This window comes from Triplophysa rosa, linkage group LG1 (assembly GCF_024868665.1).
Source record: "Triplophysa rosa linkage group LG1, Trosa_1v2, whole genome shotgun sequence".
Classification (NCBI taxonomy): domain Eukaryota; kingdom Metazoa; phylum Chordata; class Actinopteri; order Cypriniformes; family Nemacheilidae; genus Triplophysa; species Triplophysa rosa.
Window position 1 is genome coordinate 36,546,745 of NC_079890.1, and position 20,423 is coordinate 36,567,167.

A 20,423-nucleotide genomic window follows, 5' to 3' on the forward strand; every position below is an offset into this window, starting at 1 on the left:
TATTGAGGGGCAAAACGCTTTCTCCCTCATACATACGCCCCTTTCTCTTTTGCGATGGTGATTGGCTTACCGTCATGACGCAACAACTGGCGCGGCGCTTCTCTGGAAAGGCTGCCGCCCAACGCCACAGCTGACCCCGCCCCGATTCCCGGAGCCGCAGCGTGTGCGCGCGTGGAGCGCGCGTCCGAGCACAGATGAGGAGCAGCACTGATTAAGCAGAAAAAACAGAAAGGAGTTTCAGCGAACGACTCCCACGAGAGAAGAAACGCGGCACTTTGGGGAATTTTCAATGGGAAAAAGCTTGTAGTCATTTTTTAAACCAGAATGGCGTTCGGACACGGGAAAGTTCACGCAGAGGAAATTTTGAGTGAGAAAAATCTTGGATATTAGTGGACTCGAGCTACGCTGGGTTTGATATTTCTTAAAGGAGACGCGCCGCGCACAGATTTGTTACGTTGTATCCAGAGAGGTGAGGTGCGTTCTTGTGTTGTTCATATTTGTACTTTTGTGTGCTTTGAATCGTACAAACAAACTTCATGTTCCCATTAAGGCGTTCTCTGCAGCCAGATATAAAAGTTGGTTTATGTTTATGGTGACATACGTGCAGCACTAACGTTAACGTTATATTGTCATGTGTCTTTTGGTTGGGTGTCAATAATTATCATGTAATGTTTAAGTTGTGAAGGAATACCTTTAAGCTAACGTTTCAGACAGGCTGAATAAATACATTTAAGTGTGTCTGCGTGACAGATGTCCAGGGTGGAGTTGACGATGAGGGTGTGCATGTATTATTGAGGGCTCAGTTCTGGTGCTGCAGTCATTATGGGCCAAATCTGCACAGTCATCCGGACCCGGTCAGAATGAGCTCGGTGTCATCTGGCTCTCGTGCACTGCTCTTTTTAACACCAAAGTACTGGGACACTTAAGTCCTAGTTGAAATGTGTAACTGTCATTGCATTAGAGAACAAAGTGCCATCTGTAAGCAAATTGTACTAAACCTGTTTGAGAATTGGCGTAACTTGCTTGAGCCATTTTTGACAAACTTGTCCCAAGGTGATTGGCAGTACACGTACGAGTCAATTCTCCATCAAGTTACTAGTAATATCGCTAGAAAAGCAATAGATTGCATTAACTATAGACCGTAGAGCTTAGAGACTTAATACGTTTGGAGACCTTTTGTTCTTTTTTTTAAGGTCTTTTTTGATTGTCAATGCAACTTGCTTAGATTTGTTGTTTGTAATGCAGTGACATTTTTTTACCAAGTGTTCAAATGCTTCACTGTACTAGAGGTTAAGTTGGACAAATTTCTCAAATTTTTGTGTTTATAAAAGATAGGTGAGAGGTGAGAGAGCAATGTGTTTTATCGGCAGAGGAGCACAGTTGATCTTGGGAATGTAAAGGGTCTGTCTCAGCTGTTAGGGTGGCATGAGAGATTCGGTCTTTACTCTAGACTTTACTCTGACAACTGGTCTTCTGGACATCTGACACCCAAAAAACTGTCTGAAATCCTCAAAGAGGATTTTGATCATCACATTGTGATCAGGGGGTGCATCGTGCATGCATATGTTTGATTTTTATGACAATGGAGGCTAATACCAAGTCAACACAGTGTTGTTGTTGCAACAGTTGTGATAACTGTGGTATTTGGGTTTTGGTTACTTTTTGAAGGAAGCGTTCATAGAGATTGCACACATTCAGCTGTTCACTTTGTGCACTGTTTTTTGCAGGTTTAACATCTCTGTTATTAAATATTAATATTGGCAAGAGATAGATGACTGGAGGAGAAAGCAGGGCTGAGTTAGAACAAAGATATTTTTTTGTAAGTACAGTGACTCTGGAGATGTTTAGTATACTTCGTATGATGAAACTCTGTCGTTTTTGTACCTAGGATACCTAGGAATAGGAGGATATGGCCATAGGAAGCAGTGAAATTGAAGGCCTTAGAGTAAATTTTACAATCTGACTGGATTATACGGTTGTTGTTACAGTAAAATAGTTTTTGCAAGCTATACGGTCTGAACTTCTCAGGGTGGCATAACAGAGATGTCTCAACCTGCTAAACTGTTCGTGTCATTTTATCTCTGAAATATGAAGTAGAAGATTTTGGCTCCGCTGTAGACAGTTGGCTATGTAACAGACAAATTGCGGACTTTTGTAAACAGAGTCTGACAGCTGACTGGGGGGTGAATGGGTCGTATTGCGGGGCTGTAAATAACTGAAACCAGCAGTAGTCATTACTTGTACCGTTTGTCTGAAATGTGCTGTCTATTTCTTTTTTTGGTAAGCTAATGTAAAGTACTGTGCATTAGTTTGGTTAACTCTTCACAAAGATATTCAGTATAACAGACATTTTGTTTTGTTTGCTACTAGCCAAATAATCATCTAGCTATCTAAATTATCATACAGCAGTCACTCTTTTTGTATTAATTTATTTTACTGATGTAATTTTGTATTATTTTGGACCTCTACGCCTTGTGTTATTTCAGGCAAAACAATTGATTTGGAGTGTTTTGCCTAATCACAAAATGCTGAAAATTTTCAGCAGAAATGATTGTTTGGTGATGAACATACATGAGTAGACACATTGGTTTTTCATCATAAAATGCAACTTTGTTCGCTTATGTCTTATTAAATCAGAGATGGAACTTGTTTTATTCGGTTGATACTTTTGAAAAGTTTTCCAAACGTTTTCCAAATTAATCCAAATGTACTGTAGTTTTATAGTTTTTACAGCATTTTTTACAGTAAGATTTAATCTTAAACAACTTTAGTCATTGAAGCTGGCATGGCGTTGGAAGGAAGAAAAAATAAATAAATCAGAGATGCAAAACGCGTGCACAGAAGCTCACTGGATAGATGACATTTTTGATCAGGACCAACATGGGCCAGCTTTTATGTTGTGTTTAATGTATTTTATCTTCTATAAGTAACATGTAAATCCACATTCATGACGTCTTATTAAAGACCTTACATCCACTGTTCTCAGTTTTACAGAAATGCTTTCGCACCTTTCAAGACACACACCATCGGCTAGGGCTGTGCACGATTAACCGAAATATACATCACGTGATTTATGCACAGCTTGTGAGTGAAGTACGGTAAAATGCTGCTGCACCCGAAAGCCAGAGGGCGCTCTCGTGCAGAAACTCCAAATACGCACTGCAGAAGAAGACCATAACACACGTAGTTCTAGGAAATGCCTAAGGACATGTTTTTTATCACTGTTTCTCAAGCCTCCAAAGGTATTTTTATGATAATAAAGTATATTTATAATGATCATGTTTGACAGGTGTTGCTTTTTTAAATGCACGTTAAGCGACTCGAACTCGCACTGCTTTTATATCGAGCAGCATTTCCTACTGATCCCAGAAACGTGCTTCACGGACAAGCTATGCATTAAAAAATTATCGATTCCTTGCATAATCGAGCCAGCTCGATTTCAGCATGATTTATTGGTAATCGCGATTAATCGTGCACAGCCCTACCACCGGCTATTAAAATGTCTTTACCTGGCCTGCGTTGGTTATTTGGGGATTTTCTGTTTTGTGTCATTGCAGAAGAGTTTGTTCAATTCAATTTATTTATATAGCGCTTTTCACAATGTGCATTGTTCCATTTTTCCAGTTTGTCTACGTCGTCTTGAGTTATACATCTTCAGTTTGATAAGAGAGCAGCTACATCCTTTCGTGTCATTAGCTTTTCATCTGTCTGTGCTGGTGATGAGCGTCTGCATCATGCCTCTGTTATCCCTCAGGGCCGATCTCGTGGACAAGCTGTTAATGTTTCTGACCCCCGCTGGAACGGCATGGATTGAATGACAGCCAGGAAAATGGAATTTTAAGCAGAATATTGCATGCTGACAATGTTGCAAATGCAACCGGTTACTCAAAGTAATTGTAAGGACTAGCTTTGCCTGTGCAGAACTAAGTACCCCAATGCTGGGGTGGGGTACCGTCTAGTGCGTTGTAGGGTATCACCAGGTGGTAGCTAGGGTGTTTCAGGTGGTTGCTGAAAGGCCCACATAGGCCTCTTTTACAGCGTGGTCTCAAGATATGACTTGTTAAGTTACTTAACAATAAGTTACTTGTTTAAAAACTGTTTAAAAAACAACAGTGTTGCTTGTCTTGGCAGCTATTTAACCTTATTTGTAATGATAAATAATTTGTATTATTGTGTTTTTTGTTTGTATGTCCTTGCTGACCTAAGTAGGTAAGTAGGTACCTGTCTGCTCTTGACAAATGTGCAGCCCCAGAGCAGGTGTTGACAAGCCACTTTTAGTAGTCTAGGGGCCCTAGTGAGGGGCGCAGAACTGTAAAACTGGGCCACTTCACTAAAAATACAAGACGATGGGGGAAAGTGGGCTCGCTTGACCTTCTTATCACATATGAAGAGACCACACCTGACGTATTTGTGTTAAGTGGTCAGTCTTTGGTCTGGCCGTCAGGAGCGCTGCTCTGTGCAGTCTCTCTCTCGCTCTGTTTGACGTGAGGTCCTCGCTGGGGCCGCAGAAAAATGTTGGAAGCTGGCATCTGTTTGAAGGGATACAGAGATTTATCTGTTGCTTATCTTGTCTCAGATCTTGGACACAGTCTTAACATGCGCTCCGTGCGAGACCAGTTTTGTACGGCAAGCGAGGAAGTTCAGTTTTTACTGTATTTAAGGAAGGTAAATTAGTTAAGCAACACGAATGATGAGATTGAAAACAATCTGTCGTGGTGTAAAGTTATGAGTGATATTTCGGTTGCATAAGATTATTTTTGTTTGTGGTACTCTGGTTCTGTTGACTGGTATCAAGCGCATGCAATCTCAGAGGAATGCGTAAAGATTTGTTTTCAGGGTGTGGAAAGAATAGAGTCAGTTTGAAATCAAGCACAATTCAGCCCACCTCATTTATAGTCTGCCTTCCTCTACATCCTAACCATCAACCCTGGCAGACGTCATGCCTGTTGAGAAACCTTCTGCTGGTCTCCTCATGTCCTCCTGTCTGTTGTTGTCCTCAGGCCGTGATCGGCCCAGTCTAGCAGCTTGTCCTGAAAGAAGACATCCCTAAAGAGTAAATGATGTGTCATGCAACTTACATCATGTCCTTTGTAGATGTGATGTGACATTTTCAGAAATGAAAGTCATTTTTTGGCTGGCCTACACAGGGCAAAAATGTCATATGAAGCGGAGCACTTGCATCATATTCGCATTTTTGATGTACTGAGCAGCATTTTGGACCAATGAGATTTAATAACATGACAGAAATAGAAACCAACCAAGCTGTCATTTATAATTTCAAATTACCATGTTTTTTATGGAATATTGCAGTGTTTATGAATGATTTACTCCTGCGGGGTGGGACTATATTGACTGTCCAATGCCAGGCTTCCAATTCCCAAAAGATGAAATAAAGTCCCACCCTACTTTTTTTATCATTTCAGAAGCCATTTCACTCGGATATATGTAAGAATATGTGGAAATAACACCATCGTAACTTCGGTTCCATGCTGGTTTTAAATGGTGTTATTGTACCTTCACATAGGTGACATGTTGTTTTACAGTAGCCCCGCCTACAGTGAAATGTCATTGGTCTAAAATCCCACTCTGTATAACTTTCAGGATGATCTGGAAAATCTTTATAATCTATTCATGCAGTATAACGTAGGCAAGGTGATTTGTCTCTACTTATTGCAAAAGTCACAGTTAAACATGACAAATGTCAAACTATCGTGCATAACTCTAGTTTAGTGAAGGTCCTGGGTTGTTCCACTGTCTCAGTTATTTCAACGTGTCCAAGTAATAGTTTTGTGTGCGAGAGGTGCGGTGTAGTCGATATGAACACAATAATTTCATGTTTTTGTTATGGACCCGAGTCACACTTCCCGTTCCGCCCATGTTGGGGTCTTTGTCCCAGTATCGGGTGCCGTAGAGAGGACAGGAAACAGACCGTTGCCGTAGAGACAATGATGGGCAGTGACTGCTAACGTGCTTGGCCTCCACCTTTCATTTGTTGTCGGACTGTTTCAGCTAATGTTTAAAGTTGAACTTTTGTACTTTGCATTTTGTGCCAATAGTTTGGTAATTAAGGGACAAAACTAGCAGAGAAGACGAAAAGTTATATTGTATTGTAAAGTATTGCACATACTCTTTTTTTTCCAGCTATTTCTTCAAAGCCAAATCATATGTCATGACACATGAAATATTCTTAAAAAATGTTTCAGAGCTGTGCATTTACGTGACGTGAAGCACTAAACCATTCTACTTAACTTTAAACCTGAGAGAGTCCAGTTCTCCAGACTAACTTTTTTGACAGGAGTGTGTAAACTTTTCAATGACGACCTGGATTGTGTGTGTCCGACGCAGCGGGAAACATCAGTGACCCACGCACTTGACCATCACGCACAGCCTGCACTGGTGGCGGGTCGCGTTCTACTCATCTTTCCACATGAAATAACATCTAGAAGAAATTCCAAATTTGCAGGTCGCACATGCGCGAGTACTTGTAAATAATGCTCGCGCTGTCTCGAAAACTGGTCTCATATTTATTCGCAGTCTGGAGCCCTGGACTCACAGTTTTATCTTAGTTTTAGCTCAAGCTGTTTTTCTTCATGAACTTGAAATATAAATACAGTTTTCTTGGCGTGTTTTCAGCTCGATAAACATGAAATACCAGTAAAGCTTCTGCGAAGATTTGGGTTGCCAATGTCTTAACTCTGCCAAAGCTCCAGATCATGTTCATCTGTGGTCGGTTTGCTGAGGTGGATTTTGCAGGACAGATTACATAAAGATAAGCAGAGATATATTAATTTGTAAACACGCTCGAGTCAGCATTGCAATAAAAGTGCACCATGGTTTCAGAGCACGCAGTCGGCTCTCTCCTGCAGTAAACCCTTACCTAATGCCTTGCATTTCAGTGGATATCCACACGTGCTGTGCATGCACCTGTCAGCATTTAGCGTTACTCATGCATGTTCCTGTTTTAGCTCGGAATGCTGGGTAAACTTGAGCTGCGGTTGTGTCATTCAGGCGGGTCTGTGATTATTTACTTGTTGTGAGAGGGGTTGCCTCCAACCCCAGAGTCCTCTTTTATTATATAGAGGATGGTGACGTGGGCCTGAACCCGAGCCAAGGTTTGGGTGGCTGTGTCGGGCCTGTGCGAGCACTCGGGCCAAGGTCAGCAAAACCACTATAGTAATACTGCAGTGCAGTTCAAGCCAGACAATATGTCTATAGTCGGGACTGCCATCGATTAACAGATCCGACTACAGTCTCATGTGGATGGGTCACGTGCAGCCAGCTTTCATTTCCATGTGTACTGCTGTTGGAATTAAACGGTCATATTTTGCGAACTTCAGCAGAAAATATGCGCACATACTTTTGCCTTTGTTGTTGTGCTGCATACGATTTTTTTAAAGATTAATTTGTAAATGATCGTATTGAAAAAGCACAACGACGCATCGTGAATGTGGACTGAATGCTGCTCTTTTGCGTAGATTGGATTACAGCTGATGATGCATGTACCAGTTAGACAATCGTGCGTGTGGACCTTCTGTAATGAAATCACAATGCTTTTCTGAAGTATGAGATCAGAGTAAGATTTATAGCTTTCTGTGTAAACTCCCGGGTGAGTCTTTAACAAAATACTATACAACCTCCCTTTTATGTTCCTGATACCGATTCACCGGTCACCTCCTTTTACTGGTGTAGTTTTTACACAAACCGACATGATTGATAGTCACAGAGTTTGCTATGTATGTATTACCCCGCTCACTGGACTGTCTAAATGCGCTTTGTTTACTGTTTACTCATACTGCACATTTATGATTCATAGGCTGATCAATAATGATGATGCATTACCTGGATCTCTGTGTGTTCCCGGGGGGATCTTAGTGCGATGATTAATAGACATCTCTGTCTGTGCTTCAGTTTAGATATTGTGCTGGTGAAAACACTAAGAGGTTATCTAAATGTTCCTTATGGTCTATATGATTTCAGGAAAATGTTTGACTGTAGATGTCTAGTCGTAATCCATATAGAGGATTTCAAATGTGTTTGTCAAATAAATAGAAAGGTTTATTAGATAAATTCACAAAACAAGGTAACAATTAAGATATACAATTTAGGCATGACCGTCCTTTATCTGCTCTGATGGCTCCAACTTTAGTCTGTCTAGTAGTTTCTGTTTAATAAAATAATTTTCTTTTTTGCACAATGTTCGTAGCAATCTGTCCAGATGTTGTTTGGAAGACTGAAGGATGTGTTGTTTCTCCAATTTTTTTTTTAAATATTTGTATATCTCTAGCTCTCTCGTGCCAAAGAGTTTTGGATGTTTTGTGAGTGCCGAGCTCATGTTCTCGTACGGTCTATTTCGCTTCCAGTCTTAACCACAAATATTTCCATATTTGAATCCCAACTGTGATGAAACTGTTTTATTGTGCATTAAGTTCCCCTAAATAACATAGACAAAATGGAATCAAGCTATGTGTTGTATAGTAGATGGAAATTCCCCTCTTCTTCTCCTGAAAATCTTTGAAGAGCAGGATATATGCTAGAGAACCAGGTCAGGTATATTCCACCCTAGAAGCTTTTTATAGCGGTTTGTAACGGTCTGAGAGTACCTTAGGCCCATCGGAGCATTTGCTTTGCAAATCCAGAGGCTCGGTATGTGCCAGGATGTGATGTCACAGTGAGGAATGATGTCATTCCCTCAGCCGTGCTGTCTGTAACTCCGTGACAGGCTGCTGAATGACTGGAGACAGATGCTGAACTCTTTTTACGTTCCCATGTTCCTCCCTTTATCTGTTCTAGGCTGCGTTGTGTCTCAGTTCACACACCATCTGCCCTTCGAAGTATGCAAGATAAGAAATAGTGCATCTTAAGTCAAAATGCACTCCATGTGTCCGAAATTTCTGAAGTTTCACGTTTGTTGTGTTAGTATGTTATAGACCAGTGGTTCTCAACGGGGGGCCGGGACCCACAAGGGGCCCCAGCTGACTTCCAAACTTCCAAGGGGGCCTCAAGATGACCAATATTTTAAAATTAGACTAAATTAGCATTGAAATTCATAAAAAAAAGATATTCCTTATTTGGTCATTTTTATAGTTAATGAACATTTTTGTGGTTAATATTAAGCTCTAAAATATTTTTTTGGGTAGAAATTTTGAGGTTTTGTGAGTGGGAGGGGGGCCTTTGAATGTTGTTGAATACAATGGGGGGCCTTGGAGTCAAAAAGGTTGTGAACCCCTGTTATAGACCACTTCTCAAGATGTAAACACTGATGCACTTTCGGTATCATTTTTATTTATTTTATATTTAAATCTTACATACATAATTAAATGTTAAATACATTTGTTCAGCATTTAGATTTGGTTAGAAATGTTCTGTTGGTTGTATTTTGTTTAAACGTTTGTGTAGTGTTAAGAAACTGAAAAGTTCTTCTGGACCAGCGTTGAACCAGCGTTGTTTACGTCATCCGAAGTGGTCTATGTGTGAACGAACAAACGTGTCACATGACAGTAAAAATATGGTGGATGTCGGGAAGTATGCATACTGCATCCACACATACTATAGAATGTATTGTTTTGTCAGTGAAGAAGTACATACTTCATCTTAGTCAGTACATGCTGTCACAGTACACGTTTTTAGATGCAAGGACTGCAAACCAGAGTTATTATAATTTTGATTTTAGTTTTATTTAGTTTTATTAATAGTTTCAATTAGCAAAAAGTCATTTTATGATTTTTTTTTATTTTTTATGTTGCTATATAAGATTAATTCATCTTTATTTTAGTTTTTGTTTATTATCATTTTAGTGCTTTAGTTTATTTTTGAGGCAACATTTAAATTTTTCATTTAGTTTAAGTTTTCCAATAATTTTTAGGTGAATATTTGATTTGATTTTAATGAACGGAAGTGTTTTCAACGTTTTAATTTTAGTAAACTAAAATAACCTTGCTGCAAACAGTTTGGTAAACAGTGTTAGGATTGTTTTTTGTTTTTTTATAACAATAATGATGATCTGTTTAAAGAGACAAATAAGTAATTGTAAAAAATTAGCTAGTTATTAGGTAACTAATGCTAAAACAGTATAACAAAGGTGTCTGTGGTATCAAGAAACAATTGTCTGATGTACGGACATACTTAAAATATACTCAAAAGTACCATCATCAGTGAAGTATATACTTTAACATAGTAGACAATACATTGTGATGCAGCACTGCTTTCTTCTGTCTTTTTCAAGAGAAATAAAAGTCTCCATCATACTCCTCCTGTGTCCAGTGAGGAAGAGAGAGAGAGAGAGAGAGAGAGAGAGAGAGAGGGTCGAGCGAGCAGGAAATGGCAACACGAAAGTGTGACACACAGACGTGCCGCTGTGATGCAGGAGTGGAAACAGGGAGGGAATCTCTCTTTTTAAACAGGCCTGTTGTTTTGGTTGCTCACTCTGAAGAGTGGTTATTATAGATAAGGTCTGTAGAGTGAAATGTCACAAGCCAACACAGGAAATAGAGAGAGAGAGAGAACGAGAGAGAGAGAGGAGGCATTGTCTGTCTGTGCTTTAAACACTCGGTTTACTGTCATCCTCTCCAACAGATTTGACACTAGTCCGCATGGAGTAGGATTACACTCCCGCTATAACAATGTGCTGACTTCTTAAAGAGACAGTACACCCAAAAATGTCTGAACAGGAATTTCTCGACGACCAGTCTTGCTCTTATGTGCTTTGAATTATACTAAACTGCTTTTCATATTCTGTAGATTGCTTCAAAAATATCTTCATATCATCTAAAACAGCTTTTGAAATAAACCCATCTCGTCCTCATCAGTCAATAGAGATTTTACCCCTGATATGGAAGGCTACATATTTTGGTTCAGAAATAAAAAGCATGTAGAACGCGAGTCTCATGAAACTTGATTTTGTTTTCATTTTCTGATTAGGAAACCTTGTTCTTCTTAATGAATGATCGGCTGCCCAGAGGCCTGCGGAAATATCTTTATCTAGACCTCCTGAACACGAGTCCTGTAAGCAGGTCACAGATCTGTTCTTTGTGGTCATTTGGATGTTTATCAGAACAGCTGGCTCAGTCTCTTGAGGCCAATGGTCTCCTCTGGGTTAATCGAGCTGGATGTAACAACATGTGTTTCTTGTACTGGGATTTGCACAACAAAAATTTGCCATGTTTGTTATTGTCTGAGTGTCAGTATCTTGAAAAGAATATACTGAATATCTGATGATACGGTGTAAGGCGAGACTGCTGTGTTTAAAACTGCAATCTGTAGTTTTTGCTTTTTTACTGTCATCTCTAAAATATAAAGTTGCAGGTCACTTTACGCTCTTGTCATAACGTTGGTTGAAGTCCAGAACCTAACATTTCCTACAAAATAAGACACCTTAAAGGTCCAGTGTATGAAATGTAGCAGCATCTAGTGGTGAGGTTGCGAATTGCACTCAACGGATCACTCCACACCCCTCCCTTTCGAAGCACTACGGCACCTGACACAGAACTAAGATGTCGTCACGTTTTCGCTTCTTTGCCGAAGGAGATAATGTATTTTAGGGCTGGGTGATATATCGTACGATTCTTATGCTCTCAGTTTCTCAATGACTTACTGTTAAATGCCGCCACATCTGAAAGCCAGAGGATGCTCTTGCGCAGAAACTCCGAATATGGGAAACAGAAGAAGAACAATTAGTTCCAGGAAATGCCTGTGGTCATATTCTATCGCTGTTCTTCAAACCTTTGCAGGTATTTTCATGAGAATAAAGTTGATTTATAGTAATGATGATAGACGAGTGTTGCTTTTTCAAATACATGTTATAAACGACTCAATCTCGTAGTGATTTTACATCGAGCAGACGAGCAGTACTTCCTACTGATCAAACAGCCGTAGTTCACGGAAGAGCTGTGCATAAAACATCGAATCGATTTCAGAATCGATTTAGACATGTATAATTAGCGTGAATCGCGATATATATTGCCATTGCCCAGCATTTTGTCCGTTTAGGGCTACTGTAGAAACAGCATGGTGAATTCCATGTAAGGGGACCCGCATTGTTGATAGAAATAGCTCATTCTAAGATAATGTAAACATAATGCTTCATTATGTAAGGTCTTTATACACTTCTGAAGACATAGATATGTATATTATATTGCATTTCTGTCAATAGATCCTCCTAAAAAATTACACATTGGACCTTTAATTTATAAATTATTATTATAAAATTACTCTTTTGCATTGGGGTAAAGTATCTTTTATGTATTTACTAGGGCTGTGCAATTAATCGAAATCTGGCCTTCAACAATAACAAAACTAAATAATTGAGGTAAAACAATTATTTTGCCGCATTCCATTTTGTATGGATCTTCTTTTCTTGTGGTATAAATCCACAGCGCACCCCTTTCCTTTACAGTAGTTCAGCTGTGCTATTTCTTTACATTTATTTATTTAACAGTTGAATTCACAGTTTAAAAGCCAAGTTTTTTTATTTTTCTATGTGAGTAATGAGTAATCATGTTAAATAATCGGGATCTCAATATTGGCCAAAATAATCATGATTACAGGGTTATTCCTGGCTTAAAATGAGGCGGAGGTGGTGCCATCCTTATCTTGTACACACATGCACGTGTAGGCCTACTGTACCTTTAAGTGGCTTAAACAAACACTTTACATATTATTGGAAAATGACAATTATTAAGTTATATAAACATTATTCTTATTCAACCAAACAGAAATGTTTTTAAATCGAATAAAGCTTTTTATCATTTTCACCTAACTTTTCAGCCCACAATAGCCAACTAAATTAACCAGTCTTACTAAATCTGCAAAGCTCATTCATCCTGCGTTCTCTTGTGGTTTACTGAGCTATGAATGATTCGCTGATTTTTTTATATTCACTAGTGACTGAAAAGTTTCAACAGTTTAAACAAATCAGTTCAAAGGAGTCATTTGTTTGCAATGTGCGTTCATACTGGCGAACTCGCTGTGTACAGTATTACAGTAAACAGCACAGTACAGTGTACAGTACAGTAAAACATTACACGATGATGTACGCCACGTTAATTAAAAAAATTAAGAAATAACCATTTGTAATGGTGAATGAACTCGACCACTTAAAACTACACACCAGCAGTCACTTTTGTTGAACAGCTACAATCCATCTGTATTCATGTTTATGCGTCCATCATGGCATTTTAAATCATAAATGCTCAAACAAGGTCATTAAGTGATTATTAGTTCTTGGAAACACTGTTTGGACATGCTTCAAGCGTCAAGTCAGTGTGGTCTGAACTGAATGTGCCGCTTCTACCTGCCGCTCACTGAACAGAGTAGACACAGAGAGAGGCGGTGCATGCGCTGGGAAAGCAAAAACTGAATTATTCAGAGCAGAATTATTCATAAGCATTGAATAAGCAGGCTTATTCAGAAAGTAGCTAGATTTGTCGCTAGTCGCTTTTTGAAAAATAAGTCTCTAAAGGGGTCAGAAAAGTCGCTAAATCTTGCGACAAAGTTGCCAAGTTGGCAACACTGCGCCTCACTGGGCTGATAATGAAACAGCGCCTCCTCTGCGGCGTAATGCCGCAACCGCACTTATACATGGCCGCCTCCAATTTTTCTATGCAGGAAAAACCCTGGATTATCATTTTGGTCATAATAGAGCAGCCCTAGTATGCTCAATAACTGATTTTTGTTTCATTTTCACCAAAAAAAGTTACAGCCTTTGCAGTTTCTAATGTTATGAAACGATTTGTGTCTGGCGATGGCATTGTGTTCCTTGTTTGTCTTAATGAAAGCAGTATATAGTTTATCCATCTTTTCTACTCTGTTTTGTTTTGCCTGTTTTACAAGCTAATAACTTTCTTTCTTGGCCTGTTTAATATCTAGGTGTCACGAGCAAGACTGTTAAAATAGCTTAAGCTAAAATGAAGTGAACAGAGTAGGCGCGGTCTTGACAAGGTCATTGTCGCTACTCATGGTGTCTGTAGCTGTAGGCATGGGTTTATAGCCGTGGGCCAGTAGAGCTCTCATCTCTAACCGTGTGACTGTTTGAAGCAGGTCTGGCCTGTAATTATGCAGACATTTGTGAGGGGGGGGTTGTCCACGGGGCAAGTTGGTGCCTGAACCGGTATGCCCCCCAGGCCTCTGTTACCCCTCTACCCCGTCATAAATCAAAAGACCAGCTGCTAACAGCTTATTATCTGTGTAATTATCTCATCCTGTAGTCCTGCTTTATCTCCAAGACAGCCTGGGCCCCAGTGCCTACAAAGACTGCTTCTTTATTTAAACAATTCTTGCATGGCTGATCGAATTTTTCAGATCTGCATCCATCATACATTGCAGGGGACGTTCCCCCCAATGCATGGAGCTAGCAATGTCAAGATTATAATTTCTATTTATGCAATTGGCAGACACTTTTACCTTAAAATCATCATTTCAAACCTGTTTGACTTACTTTCTTCCGCAGAACGCAAAATAAGATATTTTGAAGAATGTTGTTAACTAGACCCCATTCACTTGCATTGTTCATACAATAGAAGTGAATGTGGGCCAGTGCTGTTCGATCTTAGGTTTTAGGTGAACCGCCCCTTTAAGAAACTTTATTTGGCCAGTTTTGAGGTTGTATATGTCTCGGATGTTGCGTAAGAGTTTCTCCAAAGTAATGCATGGTTTCCCCCACTTGACGTTCAGCATTTTTCCCTTGTGCCTTGGCAGCGGTCCTACAGAACAGTCCTCTTCCTTCGCTTTGAAATGTGTTTGTGTTGCAACCGTATATCTTTGCTTATTACCAGCAATAATAAAGCCGGGCCCAGAGGCAGTGAACATTATGAGCGAGATTATGGATGTTTGTCCTCTGCGTGTTTTTGAAGGTGATGTTTTTGTTTGTATTTAAAAGTGTGATTTCCTCTTTCCTGCTTCTCAAAGCGTTATGGACTCTTTACAGCGACTTCCCGAGCTCTTGTAAAGCGCCAGAAAATAAGCCTGTATGTCGAAGCCTGGTCTTCCATGCACCCTTAATCCCTGTTTCAACTAAATACATACTTTAGTCTGTATGGTGATTGGCTGGTTCTCAGGTCATATGCTCATATTGTATAGTTGAACTGAACAACAGGCATTGGGTTTAGGGACAAAGGCTCTGTTTTACTAATTGACTCTTGTGCATCGCGCTCGCTCGCAGGGTCATAGACGTGGCAGTGGTGTTTGAATAGAGATCTATATACAAGTGTCCAACATATGAGGTGAACGTGGGGGTTTGGAGTTTCCTCTGGGTTCAGTGCACAGCGCAGGACTTTAGGGAGTAGTTAGGGCCCACGTGGAAGCTGCACACATTTTTCTGTTGGTGAAAATCACAGAAGTGTCTTATTTTCTGCCAGAAGAACTCCTAGAAATTAGTTTTAACCTAAAGAAAACCTTAGTGGTTTAGGTCAAAAAAAGCCCTAAATTCTCATTATCATATTGTATCTAGATGTTTGATTTTTGGGGTGGGGGGGTTATTGTATTTATGTGTGGGTGTAAATGTGTGTGTACACGTGTCCAGTTCATATTTCACCCCGAAATGAAAAAATAATAGATTTAATCAAAATTAAAATATATTGTAAAGGGTAACTTGACCATAAGGTCTCATTTATTTAGTAAGTGCATTAGCTGTTAGCTTATTTAAATATTTACAGCATTTCTTGGACTTTGTTGATGTTTGTTAAAGGGATAGTTCACCCAAAAATGAAATTCTGAAATCATTTACTCATTTCATTTTCATGTCATTTCAAACCTGTATGACTTTCTTTCTTGAGCAAAACACAAAAGAAGATATTTTGAAAAATGTTGGTAACGGAGCAACGGCAGTGCTTATTGACTTCCATTGGTTTGGTGTACATACAACAGAAGTAAATGTACACCACCTTTGTTTGGTCTTTTGTGAAGAAAGTACAGGTTGTTTAAATGACTATTTTTCATTTTTGTGTGAACTTTCCCTTTAGTACAAATACAATTGTTTATGGTTCATTTATGTTAGTTCATTGTGCGTTAACTAATGCTAACAGCTACAGCTTCTGATTTTGAAAGTCTATTAGAAAATTCTCACATTAACATACTAAATTAACAGATTAAACACTTTAAAAGTTTTGGTCATTGTCAGTTCATGTTAAGTGGAACCTTATTGTGACATCATTTTTTTTGTGTATTTCAGCGGTTGCTCTTTCAGCTCGTAACCTCCAGCCAAATTCGTCCACTGTCTGTAACAATTACATCGCTTCACATGCATCCGCAAGGACACGCTGCAGAAATCCCTCGCTGTCTCTCGCCATAAAGATAATTTGTTAACAAAGGCGTGCAAATTCCTGCGAGAGATTCGCACTCTTGATGCCGAGAACGTTGAAGGTTCCAGTATGCGATCCAGTTCAAGAATGCCCTCCTGATACTAAACAACTGTTATCAGAGAACATCTTCGCTAACATTGACAGCCCTTGAAATGTTTGTTACGTCTGCTATGTCGCCCAACCCATGTTTGGCTGAAAAAAAAGTCATTCTGGCTTCTGGGAATTTTTTTAGATATGTGGTTACTTCTTGACCAGTTCGTGCTTGTGAAATGCTTTCTTGTGTTGACTCAGCTGATGATGTAAACGTGGACCGAGGTGCAGAATCATCCTTTAAATCTGCTATCCTTTAAGTAGTGTGCTGACCATCTGCTCCGCTGTGAGGTCCCCAAATCCTTTGCGAGCTCAGTGAAGTGCGCCTCTAATACTCTCCTTATGGCCCTTACGCAATCCGGTTTGGCCTTCAACTGAGGTGCTTGTTGTGAGCGGGTTTGGGTGTGCAGTTGTGCCACTTTGTGTTGTGTTGTAAGCAGGAAATGCTAAAGTAAAATACAGGTTTTACATTGTAAACATGTTGCAAGACGATCTGTTATTTAACCATGACAATCTCTGGTGTTGATTTCCTCAACGTAAACGTAAAAATACAAATTTTTCTGTTCCCTTTCACAACACACGTTCTGTTGCATGTTAAACAGGAGATAAATAGATACATGTTTGGGGACTTCATTTTACCCTCGATAAATTGGTTGGAATTTGATAAACAGTTGTTCCATACCTTATATTTAGTAACCATGGTTTTACTATGGTAAAGGTATACTAACCATATTTGTCGTGGGTTTATTACCATTTTGTATAACCTTACTTCAAAAGCAGTGGTTAATTTGTGTTTTCTTGTTTTCGCTGTCCTTCTGAAACCTTGTTTATCCAAAATCGCTGTTTTTCAGGAAATGCAAAAAAACGCTGTACTTTTTCAATGATTACATACTATGTTGTCATAGTTGACAAGCATTTTTGAAACTTTTTTTATTGGTTAGATATTTACAAAACCATACAGTACATACACTAAAGGGTGACTAATAATAAGGATTTATGGCAACAACAAAAATCGCAAAATATGGAGATATAAGGTTTCAGAAGGACAGCAGCGAAATGTGAATTTAGTGAAACGATAAATTTTTTAGTTAAAAATGTAGCAAGTACATAGAAGATCAGTGATGAAAACTGTCTCCTTACTGTGATTTTGGAGATGTCAGTTTGACATCATCTGGCTTCAACCAAAGTCCGTTTACGGAAGTCATGCCATTCGGCGGCCATGTTTGCAACGCCTCTGGGCAGCTATTTACGTCATGCATACCTGCAAACTCGCCGCTTTTCAGTGAAATTCGCCGTTTTGAATACAAACATGCCATTCTTGCCATTCTTGAGTTTTTTCCCCGAGTGGGTTCCTTGGTGATTTATAAAATGTAAGTCCTCGGGTGCCATATTTTGAACATTCAATGCACAGATACAGGCAACATCATAGCATCAGGTGCGGATGCGGCAGGAAAAGCACGTTCTAAATGTAATTTTTGCGCCTGTGAAAAGCATTGCTGAAAGGGACGAACGCAAAGTGTCGTCTCGGATAAAGAGAAAATGGTGTTGATATTTATTATTCAGTTTGCCTGTGTGATCGAAACTGCTATGAGAGACAGTTCCCAATCTACCTTTCGAACTTCCACTTCTAGAGCCCTTCTAAGTGAGTAAGGCACTTGGGTGCGATTGATATTCGTACAAAGTATTAATCGCAGAAGCCTTAGTTTACAGATTGTATTTAATATTTATTTTAGAGACGGATCAATTCGCTTAATCATCCATTAATATGTCGTCAGAAGCCGCGCGGATAACTTCTTTATTGCTTGTATCTGCTTTTTGAACGGTCTTCTTTATGAAAGTTGTTAATAACTCTTTGTTTTTTCTTTTTGAGCTCTTATAACTCGCATCAATCAGGTCCTGCACTTTATCTCTCTTAATAACTCTTTTAACATCAGTCCCACACTTTATTTTCTTAATCCTGCATCCTGTTTTTAAAACTCGTGCTACCTGCATAATGGTCTAATTTTGAGCTACAGGAAAACAAGTGAAAAATATGGATTTTGGACGAATTTGAGATTTTCATAAAAATAAGTACATTGCCCTCATCTCGCGATCCCAATGCTCCAATTCGTAATTAAACATCTAAAATGATCTTTATTTGTCTTCGTTTTCTGAGACGTGCACCTTCCTAAGTCTTTCCTAATACAAAGGATGCGTGTCCATCGGAAGCAAAGCGCTTGCGCGTTTGACGTTTAGGTTTTGGTTTTAAAACAGGATAAAATCGTATGGCTGTCACCTTATTCAGCTCTTCCGAGTTTGCAGGTCTGGTCATCTACCTGAATAGGGGAAGGCATGTATTTTTCTAAAATTGCTGGCAAAAATCACAATTGGACGGCATATTTCCGATCAATAATTAAACATGACATGAACTGTAGCATAACTTTGGTTTGCTAAGCTTAAATTCGGCAAAAAATCTCCTTTTCCGAGGTCGCATCGTCTTCACAAGAGCCCCGCCCCAGAGAATCGTCAGTCTTTTCTGATTGACGATTAGCTCGTTTTACTGGGAGGCGGGACTTACTTTGCTAGAGCGGCCATATTGAGCGTTGCATTCCTTGCCATTCATTGGCGCATCTTGTTAATATTGATATCTTTGCTTCAACACATATAAGGATAACTTACAATTTTATGTTTCAAACAGAGATGGCAATAGAGAGAAACAATTACATATTGCAGCTTTAATATAATATAGTTTGATTATATAGTAACCTTGTAAAGTATATCTTTGAATTTTGAAGTTTGTTATAAAGATTTTAAACAATGACTTTACTTCTGATCGTAACCCACCCATCCAGCATCATTCAATGTCATATGTAGACTCACGTGTGGATGATATGAATACCATTACTCTAGTGTAGAGATGTGAACAGAGGCTTCAGTGAGACCTGTCTGAGCACCTGAGAGCGCTGGCTGACGTCCAGATCTCAGTCTCACCACGGCGGGGTTCATTGGCTCCTGCTGAGAGACGGGCACCAGCAGACAGAGGCACATTGACCTCACAAGCACAAATAAATACACGCCGCTTTGTGGAAACATCCAAGTCTATTAGTGTTTGAGTTGTTGTTTCAGAGATAGCCTGTGCCCTCAGCTCAAATAATACACGAGACTGTGAAGATGCCGAGCTTCAGGTCTATGGGTATTATTTGAGTAAATTAAACTGTTTATTGCTGAATCTTTATAGTGTAATTGGATGTTTTATGTAAGAGATTGACATTTATGTAACGTTTAAAGCAATCGAGTAATTGAGCGATTTCGTTTTCTATATACACAGTGCTTTCGTGATGAATAGTAACCCTTGGAGACTATTCAGGCATTATTAAGTGGACGGTTGTGAATCGTGTTATTGTGTGTCTGTTGGAAAAGGTGGCAGCTGGTGATTTTGGCAGCGGACTGGAGTTCTGTGCTCTGTTGAGAGCAGATAGTGACCCAGTGTGTGCTGAATCGGTCCATTCTTGATAGAAACTCTTAAATCAGTCGCTTTTAATTGCTTACAAACTGCAGCTAATGGTTTAACTAACTGTAAATCACATTACTTTATTTACAACACAATTTTTAAAAGCGAGCCAATTCACTGATGAAACGGATTTTTTCCATAGCATTAACAATTTTCAGTAACAACATTACAAAGAGGACAATACAATACCAATTTGTTACACAGTGGAATAGACAGGATTGAAGACTTGATTCAACTTTATGTATGTAAATTAAGGAAAATTAAACAGGTCTGTCGCTGAAAAATGCAACTACATTTTTACAAGATTAAAAAGGCAATCGAGAATGTGAAACCCAAAGAGAGAACTTTTTAAAGCAGGAATAAACGAAACATTGAAACATTATCAATGCAGGTCACATGTTGGCAGCTCGACCAATAGGATCAACCAGACAGGAAAAACCTCCATGGCGTCTCTAATGCATATTGTATTTTTTATCACAATATTTATCGTGCCATAATATATTTGAAAACCCCCATGGAGAAATGTTTTATAAACTTTTGTAATATATGTT

At 39.2% G+C, this 20,423-nt stretch overlaps 1 protein-coding gene across 9 annotated transcripts in view; it reads left to right on the forward strand.

The window, feature by feature from the left end:
- Positions 1 to 146: 146 nt before the first annotated feature.
- The window catches only part of myo9aa (myosin IXAa), a 111,724-nt gene continuing 91,447 nt past the window's right edge, over positions 147 to 20,423 (forward strand). For 5 of the 9 annotated variants that reach the window (XM_057345643.1, XM_057346132.1, XM_057345816.1 and 2 more), the window contains exon 1: positions 147 to 469. The gene's annotated coding sequence lies outside the window, so the exon portion shown is untranslated. Of the gene's footprint in view, positions 475 to 20,423 lie in introns of all 9 variants that reach the window. The other 4 variants (XM_057345892.1, XM_057346211.1, XM_057346300.1 and 1 more) reach the window with 2 other exon arrangements.